General features: G+C 37.3%; 1 non-coding gene and 1 pseudogene across 1 annotated transcript; one reads left to right on the forward strand and one right to left on the reverse strand.

Moving 5' to 3' along the window:
- The first annotated feature begins 837 nt into the window (after positions 1 to 837).
- On the forward strand, positions 838 to 3,452 carry LOC113709303 (large ribosomal subunit protein uL4z-like; annotated as a pseudogene).
- Positions 3,453 to 7,900: 4,448 nt separating this feature from the next.
- Positions 7,901 to 8,007, reverse strand: LOC113710804 (small nucleolar RNA R71). The gene has a single exon (XR_003452984.1). It is a non-coding gene; the product is annotated as a small nucleolar RNA R71 (small nucleolar RNA).
- Positions 8,008 to 11,328: the final 3,321 nt, after the last annotated feature.

The raw sequence follows: 11,328 nt of genomic DNA on the forward strand, positions 1-11,328 counted from the left end.
AGTTTCAATGTTAAAAACTTAAAATTTTTTAAAAAACAAACTTACTAAAGAAAGTCCAACATAAAAAAATCTAAAACTTTGAAAAAAAAACTTACTAAAGTGCTCGAAGCTGACTAACTACAAAAAAAAAAATGATAACAAAACAAGTTTAAACCCACAAGAAAATTGATTTAGTAAAGCACAAAAGTAGTCTAATATATTATTAGAAGACTTAACAAATGATTATTGCATTTAGAAGGAAAGTGATGAAGATATAATTGGGTGAATGACTTAAAAATTGGACTAATCATACTATTCCTGAGAATTTGACTTGACAAATAAAAATTGAAGGAGTAAAAAGGGCTAAAGTGATAAAAGGATAATAGGGTGAATGATTTTAAAATGGGAATAATTAATTATCCCACAGAATTTGACTTGACAAATGTATTTTCTTTAATTAAGGAGTAAAAAGGGTTTAAAGTCTGAATAGTTAACTATAAATGATTTATGAAATAGTAAACTATAAATGATTTATGAAACTTTTTTTTTTCCGGAAATATAAATGATTTATGAAACACTCAATTAATTTGCCTAACATGGAGAGTTAATGGAAAAGTTTTAGATTTTAAATTTGATTGGTGACAGAATTAGTTATGACCTCCTATTTCAAAGTTTTTAATTGGATTTTATATATTAAAATAATTAAACAATCTAGAAAAAAAGAATGAATTTATAGTTTGATCAAGATCTGGCCCAATTAATGGCATAGTAGGTCTTTCCCAATTGATGGCATATTAGGCCTGACATTGGATCGTTAATTGGAGCGCAGATATATATACGTAGTTGTATATCACTATGTTAAAACCCTAAACGCACTCTCCCAATTCCCAAACCCCTCAGTTACCCGCACCCGAAATGGCTTCCACCGCTGCTCTCTCGGTAGTAACCGTTATCCCTCTTGAGAATGAAATGGAGGCCAACACCAACTCCCTCCCTCTGCCTGACGTCATGAAAGCCCCAATCCGGCCCGACATCCTCCAAGACGTTCATCGCGACATTTCCAAGAACTCCCGCCAACCCTACGCCGTCTCTAGGTCCGCCGGTCACCAGACCTCCGCCGAGTCCTGGGGTACTGGTCGCGCTGTTTCCCGTATCCCTCGTGTTCCTGGCGGCGGCACTCACCGTGCCGGCCAGGGTACCTATGGCAACATGTGCCGCGGCGGCCGCATGTTCGCTCCGACCAAGATCTGGCGCCGTTGGCACCGCAAGGTCCCAGTCAACAAGAAACGGTATGCCGTGGTTTCTGCCATCGCCGCCTCTGCTGTGCCTTCCCTTGTCATGGCCCGCGGTCACCGCATCGAGTCTGTCCCGCAAATCCCATGTGTGATCTCTGATTCTGCTGAGGCCGTGGAGAAAACCTCCAATGCTATCAGTCTTCTCAAGAAAATTGGGGCTTTACCCTGATGCTGAGAAGGCTAAGGACAGCCAGAGCATCCGCCCAGGAAAGGGCAAGATGCGTAACCGCCGCTACATATCCAGGAAAGGTCCTCTGGTTGTGTACGGTACTGAGGGGGCCAAGCTCGTGAAGGCCTTCCGCAACATTCTTGGAATCGAGGTGGCCCACGTGGACCGTTTGAATTTGTTGAAGCTTGCCCCGGGAGGTCACGTTGGGAGGTTTATTGTTTGGACGAAATCAGCATTTGAGAAATTGGATGAGATTTACGGGTCATTTGATAAGCCTTCCTTGAAGAAGAAGGGGTATGTTTTGCCCAGGGCCAAGATGGTGAATGGTGATTTGGCGAGAATTATCAACTCTGACGAGGTGCAATCTGTGGTGAGGCCAATCAAGAAGGTGGTGAAGAGGGCACCAATGAAGAAGAACCCGCTGAAGAATTTGAATTGTCTGCTCAAGCTCAATCCTTATGCCAAGACTGCTAGGAGGATGGCTCTCTTGGCTGAGAAACAGCGTGTTGAGGCTAAGAGGGAGAAGCTGGCCAAGAAGAGGAGTCCAATGACGAAGGTATATGGTTTATATCATTATTATTCCCTCTCCTTTCTATGCATGCTTGATTCTGTTGGAATATTGATGCTACTGTAGTTGATGTATTTATCTGCACGTGTTGGCTCTATAAACTGTTCTTATCTCTTCATAACTTATCAGAATTAAGGAATTAAGGCTACTTCCTGCTGCCATGCAACCTATTTTATTTTAGATAATTGATAACAGTACAAGCATTAATTATCGAGACACATAATGATTTAATTTGAAGAATAATTGTTCAAACAAATTTTCTTTTCTTGTTTAACAAAATCCATCAGTATAAACAGAAAAACTCAAGACAAAACACAATGAGGTGGCACCGGTATGTTTTGTGCTTCCTTTTGTTTCTATTGGTTGTCTAGTCCACACTTTAGTTGGATTTTCGGTCATTGTTTATGTATTTGTGCTATTGTTGGATGAGCTTGTTTTTCCATTTACATTATAGCTGCTGATTTTTGTTTTTATACATATGAAATCGGGTGCAGAGTTGTGTGTTACATCATATGGTGTTTGTGCTGATATTTTCTTGTCTAGTCTTGGTCGTTCTTGATAGATGCTTGTCCTAAATAAGCATGCTCGGTTGCATTCTAAATGATAATCTTAAGGTTTCATTACATGTCTGGCACTGCAGTTTTGTTTGACTAGCTTTTTCTGGATGCTTAAACAAGCTTTATGGGTTCTGGGTAATGATTGATCACTCCTAGTAACTTTACAGGTTCGGGCTCTGGTTTATTAATTGATGTTGAAACACTTGATCTAATGGAGCATTAGGAATTTCCTAACTGGTTTGCAGCAACATATGGGTCTTACTTTTTTGTTTCTTTCTGTAATCATTGTGTATAGTGTTGTCACTGGTTGATAATTCTTGTTTTCTTGTTGCGGATGATTGATTTTACATGATAGTTGGAGGGGGGCCTAGGACTTATTTTGAGAATGAGTGGCCCCAGCTTTCTTAACTTGATTAATTTGGGTGTGATTTAGTTCTAATGTTGCATATTGAGCCCTCATCCGTTTTACTTCTTTGTCACTTCTGACAGGATGAGACGTCTGCTGTAAAAGCTGCTGGAAAGTCGTGGTACAAAACAATGATCTCTGATAGCGATTACGCTGAGTTCGAGAACTTCTCAAAGTGGTTGGGTGTGTCGCAGTAATTGGTTTCACTATAAAAGTCAGTATGTTTTGTTTCAAGTCAGCTACTTGGTAATTTAAGACGTGCAAGAGCGTAGGTTGGAGTGAGTTAAGAGGATTAAATCAGTTTTCTGTTTGTATACCAGTTGCATGGAGTTAATTTCTCAGGGTACCGAGAAACCTTTTTGCATTAAAGGAGATCACCTGAACTTAAGGAGTTGATAGCTTCTTGTTCTGAGATATTCAGCCATCAATTCTATTTTCTGGTGCTTGATTATAAATGTGACATGATTTTAAACGTTCAGAGCATGTGCAGGTTACACTGGAAGTTGTTCAACTTCTCTTATTATCCTGCCTGTCATCTTTTTTATTAGATGCGGCCTTACCTTCATAATTCTGCTTCTCATTAGGTGCCGCTGTAGTTTTTTGGTATCATTTGCTAAAGAGGCCCCTGAGTTGTCCAAACATATTTCTGGGCTTGGGTGAGTGTTGAAATCTTTGGTCTGTTCTCCCCCCCCTTCCGGGCCCGCTCGACAGCATGCCCTTTTTATGTAGTGAAACGAATGTGGATCAAAATCTTCCAACCTTTGGTAAAATAGTAGTAAGATGGTAATATTCTCTGAGTGACCGTGTTGGCTAGGAGGTACGTATGTATGGATTGTCCTATGATTCCATCCCATCCATCGGTTAACGGTGAAACGCTGGGGGGACTTGTTCCCGGAATTTATTTCTCAACGGGCTCTTACTGGGCCCAACTTGATTATGAGTAGGTTAGTTCGTCCATTAGGCTAGCCTGTTCTTCTAGATAATTTTGGTATTTGCTTTTAGTCACTTGTCATCTAGGTCAGTTCGACTTTTGCGCTTACAAACTAAAAAGAAGAGGGAAAAATGCTTCATTGGAATAGAATTTTATTTGAAAAAAAGAAAAAAAAAAAAAGAAACTCGGCAATTTGCTCTGCTTTACAGGATGCATTGAGATGGTCAGGTGAAAATTAAAAGAATTTTGTTAAAAAAAATTGAAAAGCAATAGAATTTTATTCAAAAAAAGAAACAAAGCAAAATTGCTCTGCGTCTGAAAAAAATTAAGTGCATGTTCAAAGGAAAAATTAAGTGCATGTTCATGTTTTACCATAGGTCGTGTTCTCGTTTGCATTAAATTTTGTAAAATTTGATTATGAGAGGTGATTGTAAAGAATAATTTGAGGCATTGTTTGGATTGAAGTGTTTTTTATAGGTAGGTTTTTATAGACAATGCTATAATATCACACTCCAAAAACATCACAAGAAACACCCTAATCTATACAATTTCCAATACAACTTAAAAAAAATCCTACTACTTTTTCTTCTTCCTCCCACCACCACTCCCTCCTCCTTCATTGTCACTGCCATTGGCCCTCCAACCCTTTCTCCTCTCTCCTTCCCTGTCCCCTAGACCCCTCAAGGTCACGGCTGCCGCAACCAAATGGGAAAGGAGGTCTAGAGAATGAGGGAAGGGGCTAGCAAAGGAAGGGAGAGAGGGGTTGTCGGGTGGCGGTGGTGGATGGCGGTGATGGTGGGCAACGGGTAGTGATGTGTGGTGGGTTGGGGAAAATTTTAAAAATATCTTAACAAAATATTAAATTTTAAAAACACCTCGAAATACATCTATGATGATAAGATTTTCATAGACAATGTTGCAGTCTAACATAAAAACATCCCTATAAATAACTAATCCATACAGAATTTGAATTACCAAAATCCAATTTTTTGATTTATTATAAATTTAAGATTTTATGACTAATACAAAACCTATAATCTGAATGAAAAAACTAACAAGAACATCACAGAAAAATTGAATATTCAAGATCGGAATTTATAGTGTAGGGTAGTAAACTAGTTTTGCATTATAGTTGCCAAATTCTTTCTTGTTTTGCTGTCTTGAAATTGTTGATGTTGAGTCCCCATAGGGATTATGTCAGTTGAAGAAGATAAGTGGCACTCCATGTTGCGATTTGTTTTCAATTCTTAGGCTGCTACTTAGTAATGCCTACCAATTGGGTAGAGTGAAATATTGAGAAATAAAGCTTCATTTTGCCACTATGAGGTTTTGTTTGTGTTTTTTAATTCCTTTGTTTTTTTGTTTCCTACAAGAACAAGATGGAGATGGAGATGGAGGAAAGCCAAATGATGACGAAGAAAGCAAAGTTAGTTACTGGTATCGATCATCAAATTGTGGAGCACCAAGGTGAGAAGTCATTGATGAACACAAGTATCCATTTTGTTCTTAGGGATATCTCAGGACTTTTTCAATTGTTTTGTTGGTATCAAATCGACTTGAGCAGTAGTGATGGTAGTGATGTCTCTGGTTTTCAGAAATTGGAGCATCTAAAAAGTTTTGAAGTTTCTTTTGGTTCACGAGGAAACCTAGTTTAGGGTTTAGTGATAAGTGAATATTTAACATGCATTTTGTATAAATTTGGTATGAACTTTTGGTATGTTTTGAGAAGATTAAAACCATATTTGAACTCTTTTGGTGATAATTGATTAAATATTGTTTAAATGTTCAAAACTTGATAAATAAGTGGATTAATGTGTTAATTTTGTAAAAATATGAAGGATATGGATATATGGAATTCATACACGAGATGAAGAAATTGTAAGAATCGTCCTGAGGATAAAGTACAAGAGAAACTAGGAGCAAAAATAAAGGAAAAAGGAAAGAAGTGAAAAAACTGGAAATTCAATGGCACGGATCCGAGCTCGGATCCGTGAGATCAAAGAGTGATCCGAACCCTCGTCTGTACTTCTGGAATAATGTATCCGAGATTAGACGATCCGACCTCGGATCCAGCATAGGAAGTCCTCGGATCCATTTTCACCCCTCGGATCCGTCTCTCTCTTCAACAATTGGCACAGCCATTTTTCTTTACCTCTCTTATAACTTTTTCAACTATTTTGAGAGACAGAAATCGGTGGCACATACTTCTGCAACAAAAGAGAAGACCGAATGAGTTGTAGACAAAAGGAAATATTATATCTTTGACTTCTCTTACAAAATCTGAGTGGAGGAAATTATGAAGGGAGAGAAAAGGACTTTCTACCACCTTTTATGCAGAGACACAAGGAAGAAGAAAGACATAACCATACGTAGCTAGTCTTCCTTCTGGTAACTAGTTTCTCTCTAGCTAGGAGTCCTTGGAGAAGCATTGGAATTTTCACTTGTAATCATCTTGTACAAGAACATAGCAGAAATTGGAGAGTTTTACCATCAATTGGCTAAGCTTTCTTTTATCTTTCTCGTACTTGTATTTTATGATGTTTTGCATTAATAAACTTGTGAGTTTGATTGTTAAATCATTCATGAGTAGCTAATTTTCTTTATCTAGGGAGTAGATGAAACTTATGGCTAAATAATATGAATTGAATGTGATTTACATTTGTTATATCTTGTATTAACTTGTTTACTTGTGTAGCTATGATTACTTGTTATTGATTGATCACCAATAGCATGTTTATAGTTGTTATTGTTCAATGAGAATTGGTAGTAACAATGAAAACACATGAGTAGAGCTTGAGTTGTATGTTCATGAAAATAGAGATACACTTAAGTGGATTCCTTAGCATTTCATGAAAGAAAACAGAGTAGAATTAGTATTTCACCATGAAAATAGGGAAAACTGAACTACTTTAGGCCATTTCATCATGAGAATGAGACTTGGTAATTTTGGAAATAAATCTCTGGTTAAACAAGAATAATAACAAGAGGTAAATCCATTTATTTGTGTTATTTATGCCATAAGTGGAATCTACATCCTTAGATTCTTCCTTGAGTGAAATTTCTCCATTTGCATTTAGCATTTGTTAAACTAGATTTGTATATCAGATTTGCAGACTCTAGCAATATACTTTCTCTGCTCAAATTTATTGTAAGTCTAAATAACACAGAAAAATAAGTGCCTAGTACTTGTTTAATTTGCTCCTCATGGGATCGACCCGATACATACCCTATGTTACGATTTCGGCCCGTATACTTGCAGTCAACGGGTATAAAATCGAATTTAAACTTGCATTGATATAAAAATCCCGTCAAGATTTTGGCGCCGTTGCCGGGGAGCCGTAATATTAGGGCCTAATCATCTCTATTAATTTAGATATTTTCATGATTTTTATTCAAGTTGTTTATAGTTGATTTTAATAATAAAAACTGTAAAATTTCTCTTGTTTTTATTTGTGGTGTATGCACCGATCAAATCAAGAAGTTGCACTTTTCAATCATGAAATTGAGAGAACACTAAGGAGACAAAGGAGAAATACACCACATCAAGAGAAACAAGAGGTTTGGCAGCCGATAGAAGAAATCTTGATAGCATTACCATTTGAGGAAGAAATGGCGGAAAATGAACCAAATAGGCAAATTTTACGAGATTTTGCTGTACCGAAAACACAAGATTCTCAAACTAGCATTGTAAGGCCAACGGTAAATGCTAATAATTTTGAGATTAAACCATCACTGATTCAAATGGTACAACAATTTCAATATGGAGGTAATGCTACCGAAGACCCAAATTCTCACTTGTCAACATTTCTTGAAATCTGTGATATAATTAAGTTTAATAGTGTTAGTGATGATGCAATTAAACTTCGATTGTTTCCATTTTCACTAAGGGACAAGGTTAAGGTTTGGCTACAATCTCATCATCCTAACACTTTTACAACTTGAGCTGAATTAGTTAAGACTTTTCTTAATAAATTCTTTCCACCTGAAAAAATTGCTAACTCAGAATGGATATAACTAGTTTCTCTCAACAGGAAGGAGAGACATTGTATGAAACTTGGGAGCGCTATCGGGAATTGCAACGAAGATGTCCTCATCATGGTTTACCAGATTGGTTAGCAGTCCAAACATTTTACAATGGTCTCACCTATCCAACAAAGACGCATGTAGATGCGGCAGCGGGAGGAGCATTGATGGGAAAGACAGCTGAGGAAGCTCAACAATTGATTGAAGAAATGGCTACTAACAACTACCAATTGGCAAATGAACAAGGTAATACAAGGAGAACCGTATGTATGCTTGAAGTAGATACCTTGAATATGTTAAGTGCAAAGATGGATAATGTGGTTAAGATGCTTAATAGGCAAGTTGGTTCTAGTTCTAATCAAGGAGTAGTTGTTGCATGTTGTACTACTTGCGGCGGAGATCATGATAATTTTATGTGTGCTAGCAGCAAACAGGTTCAATATCTCAACAATTACAACCGTCCACCCCAAAACAATCCATACTCCAGCACCTATAATCCAGGATGGCGTAATCACCTGAATTTTGGATGGAAGGATCAAGGGAACCAACAAAAACCAGTTAATCCACCGGGTTTTCAACCAAAGTAACCACTTCCGGAGTCCAAACTAGCTTGGGAATTAGCAATTGAAAAGCTGGCAAATGTATCAAATGATAAAATTGAAAAGTTAGCCAATGCCACTACTCAACGGTTTGAAAGAATTGAAAGAAGGATGGACCAACTCACTAATATGTACAGGAATGTTGAGGTCCAATTAGGGCAAATAGCAAATGCGGTTAACAATCGCAACCAAGGGGACTTACCTAGTAAGACGGAGGTGAACCCAAGGGAGCATGTGAAGGCTATAACCCTCCATAGTAGTAAGGAAGTAGGTGGGGCACTAGTAGTTGAATGTGAGAGAGAATGTGAAAGAAGAGAGAACAAGCAATTGAGTGAGTTAGGAGAGGACGACAAGAAAATCAAAGGGAAAGAAAAGACGGAGGAAAATGAACCACAAATGAGAGATACAACACCAATTCCTCCACCGTTGCCATTTCCACACAGATTGAAACCTTCAAGAAATGACAAAGAATTTGAGAAGTTTGTCAACATTTTCAAACAATTACATATTAACATTCCTTTTGTTGATGCTATTTTGCAGATTCCTTCAAACGTAAAGTTTCTCAAGGAGATAATGACTAAGAAAAGGAAGTTAGTAGATAGTGAGACAATTGCATTAACAAAAGAATGTAGTGCCATCATACAAAATAAATTGCTACGAAAGTTGAAAGATCCAGGGAGTTTCACAGTTCCTTACACTATTGGTAATGTAGAATTCTCTAAAGCACTTTGTGACTTTGGTATAAGTGTGTCATTGATCCCTTTAACTGTGGCTAGACAATTGGGGTTGAAAGAGTTAAAACGTACTAAGATTTTCTTACAATTGGCTGACAGGTCTATTAGACATCCAATGGGCATATTGGAGAATGTGCTCATTAAAGTGCAGAAATTCATTATTTCTGTTGATTTTGTTGTTTTAGACATGGAGGAAGATGTAAATGTACCTATTATACTTGGTAGACCATTTTTGGCCACTGCAGGTACAATAATAGATGTCAAACGAGGTAAGTTCAAGTTTTAAATCGGTGAAGAGGAAGTGGAATTTGATTTGAGTAATGTGGAGAAATATCCCTCTTTTACCGATCATGGTTATTCTGTTGACATATGTGATGAATTGGCATTAGAGATGAGTCAAGTTAATCTTGATGATGATTCTCTTGAACTTTGTCTTAATGGTGTAGGCCTACAAAAGGAACAAGTTGAAGAAATGACTGAATTTTTGCAGGCACAAGTTCCTTACAAAAGGAGAAATGTATATGAGGAGTTAGGACTAAGCAAAGGGCTACCTCCACCATCATGTGAGCAAGCACCACAGTTTGAGTTTAAGCCACTGCCTAAGCACCTCAAATATGCATTTTTTGGAGAAAAAGAGACATTGCCGGTAATTGTCAATGCAGCACTGGATGAGGAACAACTAGACAAGCTCTTACGTGTTCTAAGGAGGCATTTAAAGGCTATAGGATGGACGATTTCTGATATCAAGGGAATTAGTCCAACTATTTGTATGCACCGGATTTTGTTAGAAGAAAATTCTAAACCGGTGGTTGAAACTCAAAGAAAGTTAAAACCAAATATGAAAGAAGTGGTAAGAGTAGAAATCCTTAAATGGTTGGATGCTGGTATAATTTTTCCAATTTCTGATAGTGTTTGGATTTCTCCTATACATGTAGTGCCAAAGAAAGGGGGAATAACCATAGTACGTGGTAAAATGATGAAATGATTCCCTCTAGAGTTGTGGTTGGGTGGCGAGTCTGTATTGATTATAGAAAACTGAATGCAGCTACTAGAAAGGATCATTTCCCTCTTCCTTTTCTTGATCAAATGGTAAAAAGATTGGCCGGATATGAATTTTATTATTTTTTGGATGGTTTTTCAGGATACAATCAAATAGTCATTGTACCGGAAGATCAAGAGAAAACAACATTCACTTGTCCTTACGGCACTTTTGCATTTCGAAGATTGCCTTTTGGACTGTGCAATGCACCGGCCACCTTCCAACTATGCATGATGGCAATTTTCTCTGATTTTAATAAGAAAATTATGGAAATCTTCATGGATGATTTTTCTGTATTTGGATCTACTTATGATGATTGTCTTAACAACTTAGATCTAATTTTGCAAAGATGTGAAGAAACAAACCTTGTATTCAATTGGAAAAAATGTCACTTTATGGTTTGTGAGGGTATTGTGCTAGGCCATAAAATTTCTTCAGAAGGTATTGAGGTAGATCAAACCAAGATAGAGGCTATTGAGAGAATGCCTCCACCTATCAATGTGAAAGCTGGCATTCGCAGCTTTCTTGGACACTTGGGATTGTATCAGCGAGTTATTAAGGATTTCTCCAAGATTGCTAAACCTTTATGTGAATTACTTGCAAAAGATGTTCCTTTTCACTTTAATGATGAGTGTTTACTTGCTTTTAATAGGATGAAAAAGGAACTTGTCTCCGCACCCATAATAGCATCACTGGATTGGAGCTTGCCGTTCGAATTAATGTGTGATGCAAGTGATTTTTCAGTTGGGGCTGTTCTTGGGCTAAAACATGATAAGCGACTTCATGTCATTTATTATGCAAGTAAAATATTAAATGAATCCCAAGTCAACTATGCAACAACAGAGAAGGAGTTGCTAGCAGTGATATTTGCATTGGATAAGTTTAGATCGTACTTAGTAGGATCTAAAGTTATCATTTATACCGACCATGCAGCACTCAAATATTTGTTAAATAAGAAAGATGCAAAATCTCGACTAATTCGATGGATTTTATTATTGCAGGAATTTGATTTGGAAATCAAAAATAAA

The sequence above is a fragment of the Coffea arabica genome, chromosome 9e (genome assembly GCF_036785885.1).
Source record: "Coffea arabica cultivar ET-39 chromosome 9e, Coffea Arabica ET-39 HiFi, whole genome shotgun sequence".
NCBI lineage: Eukaryota > Viridiplantae > Streptophyta > Magnoliopsida > Gentianales > Rubiaceae > Coffea > Coffea arabica.